Here is a 12,330-nt window from a genome sequence, read left to right as displayed (position 1 = left end):
GCCACCCAGGCACCCTAATTCCTTGCCTTCTTTAAAAGACTCAGTTGGCTATAACTAGGTATGTGGTAAACTCATCTCTATCTGCTTTGTCTTACAGAGATGTTGAACTTCTCAGAACCTTGAAAACAACAACAACAACAACAACAACAACAACAAAGACTGACTGATAGACGGAAAGAGTGGAAGAGTCTCAATGCTGCTTCACTTGGTTTTAGATACAGCATAAAGAAAACAATGGAATGACTCTAGTTTCTTTTCATCTCTTGGAGTCTTAAAATTTTTTTTACGTTTATTTATTTACTTTGAGCAAGATAGAGACAGCACAATTGGGGAAAGGGCAGCTAGATGGGAGAGAGAGAATGCCAAGCAGGCTCTGCACTACCGGCACAGAGCTTGATGTGGGGCTTGAACCCACACAGCCATGAGATCATGACCTGAGTTGAAACCAAGAGTCATACGCTTAAACAACTGAGCCACCCAGGTTCTCCATCCATCTCCTGGAATCCTGTAATTCATTTTTAATTTTTACTAATCGACAAATTTTGAGTAGTTTTAAGTTTATGGAAAAACTGAATAGAAAGTACAGAAAACTACAGCGTGATTGCTGAATGGTATTGCAAGATTATGTTTAGCTTCATAAGTAACTGCCCTGCTGTCTTCCAAAGTGATCGTACCATTTTGCATTCCTGCTAGAAATGAATGAAAGTCTGTTGCTGCACTACCTGTTATCATTACAGGTAGTAGTAGTAGTATCTCATTGTTTTAATTTGCAACTCCCCGATGCGGTGATATTGAGCACCTTTCCATATGCTTATTTGCCATCTATATATCTTCTTTACTGAGGCATCTGTTCAGATCGCTTGCCTATTTTTTGTTATGTCAACTTGAATAAAAATAAAAAAAATAACAATTTTTATTTAAATTTTAGTTAGTTGGGGCACCTCAACTTTAGTTAGTTGGGTGGCTAAATCGGTTAAGCACCCAAGTCTTGATTTTGGCTCAGGTCATGATCTCAAGGTTCATGAGATGGAACCCTGAGTTGGGATCCATGCTAACGGCATGGAACCTGCTTGGGATTCTCCCTCTCCCTCTCTCTATGCCCCTCCCCCACTTGTGCCTGCACGTGCATGCACATGCACTCTCTCTCTCTCAAAATAAATAAACTTAAAAAATTTAGTTAACATACAGTGCAATACTGGTTTTAGGAGAATTCAGTGATTCATCATTTACATACAACACCCAGTGCTTATCACAAGTGCTCTCTTCTTATTAATGTTTATTTTTGAGAGAGAAAAAGAGAGAGCATGAGTCAGGGAGGGGCACAGAGAGAGGGAGACAGAGGATCCAAGGCAGGCTCTGCACTGACAGCAGAGAGTCCAATGTGGGGCTCGAACTCATGAACTGTGAGATCATGACCTGAGCTGAAGTTGGACTTTTAACTAAGCCACCCAGGTGCCCCACAAGTGCCCGATTTAATGCCTATCACCCATCAAGCTCATCCCCTACCCACCTGCCTCCATCAACCCTCAGTGTGTTCTCTATCATTAAAGAGTCTCTTGTGGTTTCCTTTCATATGTTCATCTGTTTTGTTTCTTAAATTCCACGAGTGAAATCATTTGGTATTTGTCTTTCTCTGACTTACTTATTTCATTTAGTAGAATACATTCCGGTTTCATCTATGTTGTTGCAAATTCGCCCATTTTTTTTTTTTAATTGCTGAGTTTTCAAAGTTCTTTGTATATTTTAAGTAACAGTCCTTTATCAGATATATTTTGCAAATATGTTCTCCCAGTCTGTGGCTTGTCTTTTCATTCTCTTAACAGTGTCGTTTGTAGAGCAGAAGTTTTGACCTTAATGAAATCACACTTATTAAATTTTTCTTTCATGGGTCATGCTTTTGGTGTTGTATCTAAAAACTCAATACCAAACCCAAAGTCACCTGGGTTTTCTCTTATTCTATCTTCTAGATTTTTATAGTTTTGCATTTTACACTTCGGTCTATGATCCATTTTGAGTTAATTTTTGTGAATGATGTAAGGTCTGTGTCTAGATTCATTTTTTGCATGCAGATTTCCAGTTTTTCTGGTATATCTGTTGAAAAGACTAGCTGTGCTGCACTGAATTGCCTTTGCTCCTTTGGCAAATTTCAGTTGACTGTATTTGTGTGGGTCTATCTCTGCATTCTCTGTTCTGTTCAATTGATCTAGTAAAACCTTTGTTTTCAAGCGTAATTTGTTCCGGAAACATGTTTATAATCCAAAGCACTTGTATATAAAAGTGAATTTCCCCATAAGAAATAATGGAAACTCAGATGGTTCGTTCTACAACCCAAATATATTCATAAAAATGATTACAAAACTGTAATATAATACAAAATAATAAAGAAAATATAAAATATAAAGAAAAATAAATTAACCTGCACTTATCTTTGAAAACCTTCATGGCTGGTGTGAGGGAGACAAGAGAAGGGAGGGTTATTGTGTAGGATAATTTTTCACTATCACTAACAGAATCACTGCTATCTATAGGCTCAATGGAATCTTTTTTAGATTACAGTATTAATAAACTCTTATCATATACTGTATTTAATGTATCTGGAAATACGGCAGCAGAGGAAAGGGTCTATATCTGCAGGCAGCCTGACCTAGAATGAAGTAAAGCATTCCTAAGCTCACTTTTGTAAGGAAAGGCAAAGGAGTATCCATAGGTGCTTTGAAAGGACAAAAAAATACACTAGTGACAGTTGTGGGCACTTTCCAACATTCTGAAAAATATTACTGATTTCTGCCAAACACCGCGGCCTGAGACTGAGCATCCAAGCATGGGAGATGATCACCCACAATCCCACAGAGAGAGAGGAAGAGACAGAGAAAATCATTGACTCAGTTGCGATCATGTGACTTTCGGTGCCATGTACTACTCATGTTGCAAGACATCGCCCATTTATCACATTAAAGTTTATTAGAAATGTTTGCTTGTCTTGTGGAACACTCACAAAACAAGTTACAACCCAAGGTTTTGCTGTATTTGTTTATTCTTTCACCAATACCACACTATCTTAATTACTTTAGATTTACAGTAAGTCTTAAAGCCTAGTACTGCCAATTTTCCATCTTTCTTCAATATTGTGTTGTCTACTCTTTTGTTTTTCCATAAGCTTCAGAATCAGTTTGTTGACATCCAAAATAATTTGCTGGGATTTTAACGGGAATTGTGTTGAATCCCAAGTTGGGAAGAACTGACATCTTGAAATATTGATTCTTCCTATCCATGAACACAGAATCTCTCTCCATTTACTTAAATCTTCTCCGATTTCTTTCATTAATTTTATAGCTTGCCTAATATAGATCTTCTACATATTTTAAATTTATACCTCAGTCAACTTGCCACCCTTCTTTCCTCCCTCTCTTTTTGGTGCTAATAAAAATGATGTATTTTTTTATTTCCAATTTTTCATTGCTGGTATCTAGCAAAGTAATAGACTTTTATAAGTTAACTTTGTATCCTGTAATCTTGTTATAACTGCTTCTTAGTTCCAGACTCTTTTATTTTTTTTAATTCTTTGGGGTTTTCCAGAGTCAATCATGTCACCTGTGAAGAAAGACAATTCTCTTTCTCTTTCCTAAATCTATATGCCTTCCTCCCACTCTTTTCTTGTTTTATGCCATTAGCTAGGATATGATGGTGTAAGGAGTGTGGGGGGTCTTAGAATTTTTCACTTTATTGTTTTGAAAGAATTACACTTTGCCTCACCAAAAGAATCATCCCTCATTTAGGGAATATTCCAAAACACTAACAGAAATTGGGAGGGGAGTAAGGAAGAAGGGTGTTAATTTTCTCATCACAGCAAGGCACCAATTTTACAGCCTAAAATTAAAACGTTTTAAGAATATATATCTTACGATAACTCCAACCTTGAAGTTTTTCACAATGTTTTCTTTTTTTAAGCTTATTTATTTATTTAAGAGAGAGAGAATGCGAGTGGGATAGGGGAGAGGGAGAGTGAGAGAGAGAATCCCAAGCAGGCTCCAAGTGTCAGTGCAGAGCCCAATGTGGGGCTCGAACTCACGAACTGTGAGATCATGACCTGAGCTGAGATCAAGAGTCTGGTGCTTAACCAGCTGAGCCACCCAGGCACCCTTCTACTCTCTCAAAGTAAATAAACAAACTTTAAAAAGGAAAAAAAAAAAAAAAAAAAAAAAAAAGAAAATAGGATAGAGAGACCATAATCTGGGGGCTAGGAACTCATTGCCACTCTGTTGAACATTGTTTCTAGGCCTTTCTAGAGATCAGAACCAGGAAATTTTATTTATTTGCTTTCAGATAAAATACTCCATAAATTCATGGCATTCCCAATTCAAACTAAAGATGACAGGGTTGTAATTTAACAATACCAGTTTATCCTTTCAGCAACTCTGAAAATTCTAGTTTTCAATGATGCCAACATACTTACTTTATCCCATAATCACACATAACAGTCTCAAAAACAATACCAACAGTCCTACCAAAAATATTACTAAAAATTCCTTAAATTCTTATGCTTTTCATTTTATCCTTATACCACACAGATTGCTGTTCTAAACTCATTTAGAACAGTTACTCTGTATTGCAAAAGTTTGCTCTTAAAAGATTAAGAGTTTAAAAGTAATCAAATAAAATATTCACAGCTCCAAAATTAAACCTACTCAATGAGGTATATACAAAGTTTTCACTTCTATCCGTATTCTCTCCACATTATAGGTAGTCATATAATCTTAAAAGTTCATCCTTTCATTAATGTAGATGTGTGTGTGTGTGCAATACTATTAAAATTTCTTAGATAAGTTGTAACATACTGTAGACATTTTCTTTTTTTTTCATTTAACAAGACCTTGTCAGAAATATAAACTTGTCAATAATCTACTCATAGTAGTCAAAACCTCAAGAATCAACTGAAGAGTCTAAAATGTAAGAATAGTTTGAGAATGGAACACTTAGGAACACAAATATCTAAGAAAATGGTAAAGACCGGCTAATTGTTCGGTTGTATTGATGTCTCCTTCGCCCTCTGGCACACAATGAAACTACACTTCCTATGACTTCTACAGTTCAGTGACACCTTACAGGTGAGTTGTGGTCAAAGGGAGTTAGGGGAAAGTGACGAATGCTGTTTTCAGGACTCTAAAGTCTCACACAATCCTCTACATTCTTCCTTTCCTTCATCTTCTGGCTGGATGCAGAGGAGACACCAGAAGACTCCAAGGCCCTAGAAATTGGCAGAACTGTACAATGGAAGGAGCCTGAGATGCTAAATGACTATGTAAAACAGACCCCACCCCTACCTCAAGTCCACTTTAGACTGGTTCTGGGCAAGAAATAAACACGGTGTTGGAGCAGATGTTGGGTTGTGTGTTAGAACAGTTAGCTTACCCTGAACATACAGGACCAGTGCAGGAAACAAAGTCTCATAAGGAGACTCAGAAATGGTCAGAAAAGTGCTTTTTTGTTGTTTTTGTTTTTTATTTTTTTTATTTTTTATTTTTTTGTTTTTGTTTTTAAAAGTAAAGGTAGCAGAGAGTTTCAAGAGCAAGTATTTGATGGCATCAAATGCTGCAGAGAACTAACAAGAATTGTTTATTAGAAGTGACAGTGTAGGGTCGCTGGTAAAATTAAGTATGTGCCATCTAAATCTCTCAAGTCATTTTCATTGCCCTATTCTAGTTCTTGTGTTTATGGAGAAATAAAACAGAATAATTTCTTTAAAGTACTTAAAAAAGTGTATTTGGCCTAGGAGTGCTGGGTGACTCAGTTGGTTGAGCGTCCGACTCATGATTTCGGCTCAGGTTATGATCCCAGGGTTGTAGGACTGAAACCTGCATTGGGCTGAGCATGGAGCTTAAGATTCTCTCTCCCTCTCCCTCTGCCTCTATCCTACTTGTGCTCTCTCTCTCTCTCAAGAAAAAAACAAAAACAAAACCAACCATATTTGACCTGATCATATTTATCTCCAAAGTATTTTTGCCCCAACGACTCTTTGTTTCTACGTCCAATCTTTAATTTTTTTCTGGAGCTCTACTCACACTTTCATGATTCTGTATCACTCCCAAGGGTACATCTATTATACTTTCTGACCATCAGCTTCTTTTAAAAAAATGCAGTTCTTCCCAGTTTCTGATACTTAGACAAGCTAAAACACAACAAAAAGATGGGTGCTATGGGGTCCTTAGTTCTTCACAGATCCTGCTCCCGATCTTCCAGCCATTTTAGTTGTGTGGTGCTGACTGTATAAAACTATTTGTCTTAGAGAAGAAATAAAACATAAATTCCCACAAAGAGGGATTTGAAGGAAGTCTAGTAAAAGGAAATGGAGAGTTGGGAGAATAAGGTGGGGCAGGATGTTACAGAGGAATTACAGGTAAGGGAACAAAAATACATAAGCCTAGTTGAAGCAAGGGGACAAGGAAGAGAACGCCAGAGCCGCCACAAGTCAAGGATGGCTGCTGTGACACCAGCACTAGATGGTGAGCTCTGACTACACTTGTTTCTGTGGGCGGGGCCAAACCAGCAGGGGTTTCTTCCCCTTACTTGTAAAGTGAAGCATAGCCTCCCAGAGAATTGCTGGTAGGTGGGAAGGTCCCTAAAACCCAGGATACAGTAGAATTTTACTATCCCTTTGTGAAATATCTTAGTACCTTAAAAAAACAAAACTTAAAAGTTTGATTATTTAAACTAGTAAGAACCGCCAACGGTAATACAATTTGAACATTAGCAAATCTATATTAGCTTTTTCCTAAACATAGACATAGAGATAATTTATATATCACATCATATAACACAATATTATTTTGTAACAAAAAATAAAACTTCTTAAATTACTGCAAGGAGAACTCTAGTGATATGTTTTCAACACCCATTTTGAAAGTCTGTAAAAGGAAGATGTAGAGATGTAATTTTAAACTCTCCTACAGGGGCACTTGGGTGGCTCAGTTGGTTAAGTGTCTGACTTTGGTTCAGGTCATGATCCTCCTGGGTTTGTTAGTTCGAGCCACCAAGTCAGGCTCTGTGCTGACAGCTCAGAGCCTGGAGCCTCTTTCAGATTCTGTGTCTCCCCCTCTCTCTGCCCCTCCCATGCTCATGCTCTGTCTCTCAATGATAAATAAACATTAAAAAAAATTTTTTTTTTTAAACTCTCCTTCAAATAAAGAGATCTTGCTTGGGAGTAAAATACGTGTAAAAAAAATATCACACATCCCATTTTCAATTAAAGGTTATATTTTCCTACTTTAAGGAACAAAAGACTAAAACGCTGGGTAAAAAATATTCGTTAACCTAACCAGAGGCTTTATTACTTAAGTTTGGTGTTCTAAAAAATCCTTTCTATAGGGTTTTTAACTTTTTCTTGCTTTAGGCAGAGAGTCAGGAATCTAAATGGAGCATTAATTCAGCTTATCTCAAATAACACCATTAATATTTCACTGGTATCTTTAAATTAAAGGATAATTTAAAATTTCTACCACATATACATTCAATTTATATTTATCATTATTTGTCAGAACAAAAATTTAAAAACTTTAGTGATCTGTGTATACTTTCCCCCATGTTACAAAAAATTTCCTGTGTAAAAATTGTTCAGTGAATACCCACACAACTACAACTAAGAGTCCACAATTAACACGTTACTGTATTTGCTTTATACCCTACCTATCCATTATTCCATCAAACTGTAAATGCACCATTTACCTAAGTAAGTTGCAGATAATTGTATACTTCACTCCTGTCAGTGATTATATCATTTAACTAGGGTTTAATATTTGTTTATAGGGCCTTATTTTTTTGAGGCAAATTTTATATAAAGTAGAATGCACAGACCTTAAGAGTGCTATTTGATGAACTGTGAGAAGTGCATACACCTGTTACCTTGGCCTGAACATTTGTGTTACCCCCAAACATACTACTATGATGGAGGTGGGGCCTTTGGGAGGTAATAAGGTAATGAGGGTGGAGCCTAATGATGGAATTAGTATTCATATAAGGGGAAGGACTAGCACTCTTCCGGCCAAATGAGGATAGAAAAAGACAGCCCTCTGCAAACAAGGAAGAGGCCCTCTACCAAGAGCCTGACTGTGCTGGTGCCCTGATCTGGGGTTTCTATCCTCTAAACTGTGAAAAATGATGTGTATTGTTTAAGCCATCCAGTCTGTGGTATTTTGTTATGCAGTCTGAACTAACACACCCGTGTAACTCTAACCCTTGGTCAAGTTTCATACTCTCACCTGAGTTTCCTCATCCTTCTCCCAGTTTTCACCATACACTAATTCTACCCCCTAGAACTTAACAATAGAATTGCAAAATACGTACTCTTTCTCACAGATTTCTTTCACTCACCATAATGTTCATAATATGCATCAATATTATTGCATATATTTTTTTTCTCTCTCAATTGTGTAGTAGTATTTAATTGTGGAATTACACCATTTTGTTTATCCACTCCTCCCCCTTTTTAAGTTTTTATTTTAATTCCAGTTAGTTAACATAGTGTTATATTAGTTTCAGGTGTACAATATAGTAATTCAACACTTCCATATATCCTATCTATTCTCCTTTTGATAGACCCATGAATCACTTTAGTTCTTCTGATTACTAATAAACCTGCTATATTCTTATACAAGTCTTTAGGTGAATATATTTTCATATATCTTCAGTAAATACCTAAAATTGGAATTATGAAATAAGAGGGTGGTATATGCTTAGTTATATAACAAACTGCCAAAAGTTTTCCAAAAAGATTGTATCATTTTACGCTCCTACCAACAAAGAATTCTGATTGATTTCTGTTTATGCCCAGATTTGATGTTATCAACCTTTTTAACCATTCTTGTGGGTGTGTAGTAGCATCTTGAGATTTCATATACCACATTCTCATTAACATTCAGTTCAAGCTATGTTCAAATTTCCCTGGTGATTTCTTCTTTGACCCATGATTTATTTAGAAGAACGCTATTTCTCAGTACTTGGACTTATCTGGCTATCTGGTTGTTACAGACTTAATTCCACAGTGGTCAGAGAAAACCCATGTATGATTCGAATATTTTTTATATTTAAGACTTCTTTTACAGTCCCATATGTTCTATCTGGAAGTACCGTGTGCACTTGGGGAGAATGTACCTGCAGCTTTGGCGGGGGGGGGGTACTGCTCCATTCATAGTTAGGTCATGGTGGTTGATATTGTCAGATCTTCAATTTCTTCACTGATTGTTCTTTTTTGCCTAATTCCATGAAGTGCTGAAAGAAGATTGTGAAAATCTCTTACTTGTTTGTAGATTTGTCTTTTTATTACTTTTTGTTTCATGACATTTGAAGCTCAGTTATTAAGGGCACACAAATTTATGACGAATATAACTTCCTGATGAAATGACCTTTAATCATTACAAATGTTACTTTTTATCTCCAGTAATTCCTGTTGTTAAAATCTACATTATCTAATATTATCTGCTCTCAATAAGCCCCAGTAACAAATTCCGATATTGTTTTATTGTTTTCAACTTCTATCTATTTACTCGCAACTTATGCCTTTAAAGTGCATCCATGCAATCAGCATAATAGCCAAATCTTTGGGTTTTAAACCCACTTTGACTTTTTTTTTAAGGGGAATTTTTAAACCTAGGAATTACATTTAGATGTAATACAATTATAAATGTGCTTATATTTAGTTCTTCTGTTTTGTTGGTTTTTTTGACTGTTTTGCTTTTTTGTTGTTCCCTGTTCACCTTTTCCTGCCTCCTTTTGGGCAAATTGTGTTCTTTTAATTTTTTAAATTTACATCCAAGTTAGTTAGCAGATAGTGCAATAATGATTTCAAGAGTAGATTCCAGTGATTCATCCCCTATGTATAACCTCCAATGTTTATGCCAGCAAGTGTCTTCCTTAATGCCCTTGACCCATTTAGCCCATGCTCCCACCCATAACCCCTCCAGCAATCCTGTTTATTCTCTATACTTAAGTCTCTTACGTTTTGTCCCCTTCCTGTTTTTATATTATTTTTGCTTCCTTCCCTTATGTTCATCTGTTTTGTATCTTAAATTCCACGAGTCAAGTCACATGATATTTGTCTTTCTCTAATTTTCTCACTTTACAGTTATTTAAAGTGGTTGCAGTTTTTTGTTTTGGTTGTGGTTTGTTTTTTTTTTTTTTTTTTTTTTTTTTTTTGAGAGAGAGAAAGAGGGCAGGGAAGGGGAAGAGAGAGAGAGGGAGAGATTCTTAGGCAGGCTCTGCCCAGCGCAGTGGAGGCAGGGTGTGACTCTGGGATGGATCTGACAACTGTGAGATTAAGACTTGAGCCAAAATCAAGAGCTGGCATTTTAATGGACTGAGCCACCCAGGCGCCCCTAGTGGTTTCATTCTTAACACAGTACTATACCACTTCAAGAGAAATGTAAGAATATTGCAATAGTAGAGTTCTGTTTACCACTTTCCATGGCTCTATTGTCACTGTATGACATTTGGCACTTCCAAAATCTATGTCCATAAGTTCTGGATTCAAGGAGAAACTCTAATTGCTTATGTGTGGCTATACAAATATAATACGTAGATATCAAAAACTGAATGGTTCAATGTGGTGGTCCATAATGCTCAGTGGTCTGTTATATACATTTGTTCAGGTGATGGGCGGCACTTTCCTTCTAGGTAAGATCCTAGGTTTTCCAAATATGATGATACATGATTATGATTTTTGTCCCATGTCAAAGCAAAATACTGCAGTCTGTTGATACTTGTTTCATAGGACATTTGACTACAGGATGTGTTGGAAGTGAAGCAGAGTAAGACAGTTTTCAGAGCCCCAAGGTCTGTGCCACCTCTTAGCTCTCTTATCCTAACAGTGGAGCAGGGTAAGGGTACCTTGGTGCCTGAGAAATAAATATAACTCAGGAGCAGCTGACAGAATATTGAATTCAGAGGGGTGCTAAAATTATCAGTGCTAGAAACTTCAGTACCTAAAATCTCCTAATAATTTTTCTTTTAAATATAGATTAAAAAATTTTTTTAATGTTTATTTATTTTTGAGAAAGAGCATGAGTGGGGGCAGGGCAGAGAAAGAGGGAGACACAGAATCCAAAGAAGGCTCCAGGCTCTGAGCTGTCAGCACAGAGCCTGAGGGGTGGCTCAAACTCACGAACCTTGAGATCATGACCTGAGTGGAAGTCGGACACTTAACCAACCGCGTCACCCAATGCTCCTTAAATACAGATTTTTCATCCCTAAACCTCCAGATACCGATTCAATGGGTTACAGGTCATAAGCCTAAGTATTTAAAACCTTCTCCATACACTGCATTACAGGTGGTTCATACATGTGACAAAGTTCATATGGATACTTTGCCTTAGCCTAACAGTCATTTTTAAATTCTGAACAGACCTGGGTGTGTCTGAATAATTCTTCATCCTTAAGATTTCAGCCCACGTATCATCTCCTTAGTATCCTTACAGTGGCCATCTAAGGGAATTCGGTCTTTATCCTACCATCTTTTCTCTCTGTTTTTCTCTTCACAACATCGCCCCGTCTTTATTTGTTCTATAGCATTTATACTAACTTATACCTTGTCTTTCTCCTTGCACTGTAAATTCCCTTAACTAGACCACAGTAATTACACAGTACTCAATAATTGTTTATAGGTGCTCAAATAACTGTCCAAATAATGATTCATTCTAAATACAAAATCACAAGTTGACAAGCTCATCTGTTACCACCAAATGTCTGAGTTCATAGTATTTTCAGAAAAGCCTAGTCAGATACCATACATACATTATAACCACTTCTCCAAACCAAATCAAACCTAGAGTACACCTAATGATGGATTCAATTCTAGATATAGTCCCAAGACTGATAACCAGAGGAAAGCCAGCTTTGGGGGTTGGAGACCATTTCGAGCTAGGTCGGTCATATGATTGTTTTGTTTATAAGCTTCATTTTGACCAATAAAATTAAATGCATCCAGAAAGTATGGACAGTCAGGAGATACACGACCAAGATGAACTGAATAAAACAGAAACTTCTATCAGAAATCATCCCCTCAAATGGAATCCATTTAGCAGAGATTTACCCAATTCGTGTGTAATAGAACAGGTACCGCGCGAGGCCGAAGGGGCCTCTTGCTGTGAACGCGAATAGGGTGAGATCGGCCTGCTGGGGGAACAGGGGAGTTAGCCAGGGAAGAACCCGGCAGACGCCACACTCAAACTGCAGAAAAGAAAGCCAAACTCCCAAACCGCTCACGTCAGCCACCCCGCAGCGCACTTCTTCCGGGATGCGTGTCCAAACTGCCCAGCGGGCTGCGCTTGCGCACTGATGTTTCTG

The 12,330-nt window shown here is 37.2% G+C and overlaps 1 long non-coding RNA gene across 1 annotated transcript in view; it reads right to left on the bottom strand.

The window, feature by feature from the left end:
- The window catches only part of LOC121017015 (uncharacterized), a 45,066-nt gene extending 32,779 nt beyond the window's left edge, over positions 1 to 12,287 (bottom strand). The window contains exons 1-2 of the long non-coding RNA XR_005784587.1: positions 12,077 to 12,287; positions 9,145 to 9,261 (exon numbers count right to left, since the gene is read on the bottom strand). This is a non-coding gene — a long non-coding RNA (uncharacterized LOC121017015). The remainder of the gene's footprint in view (positions 1 to 9,144; positions 9,262 to 12,076) is intronic.
- Positions 12,288 to 12,330: the final 43 nt, after the last annotated feature.

The sequence above is a fragment of the Herpailurus yagouaroundi genome, unplaced genomic scaffold, assembly GCF_014898765.1.
Source record: "Herpailurus yagouaroundi ecotype Mexico unplaced genomic scaffold, PumYag 214, whole genome shotgun sequence".
Lineage (NCBI taxonomy): Eukaryota > Metazoa > Chordata > Mammalia > Carnivora > Felidae > Herpailurus > Herpailurus yagouaroundi.
Note: the sequence above shows the minus strand (reverse complement) of the source record. Positions and strands in the feature narration are given on the sequence as shown.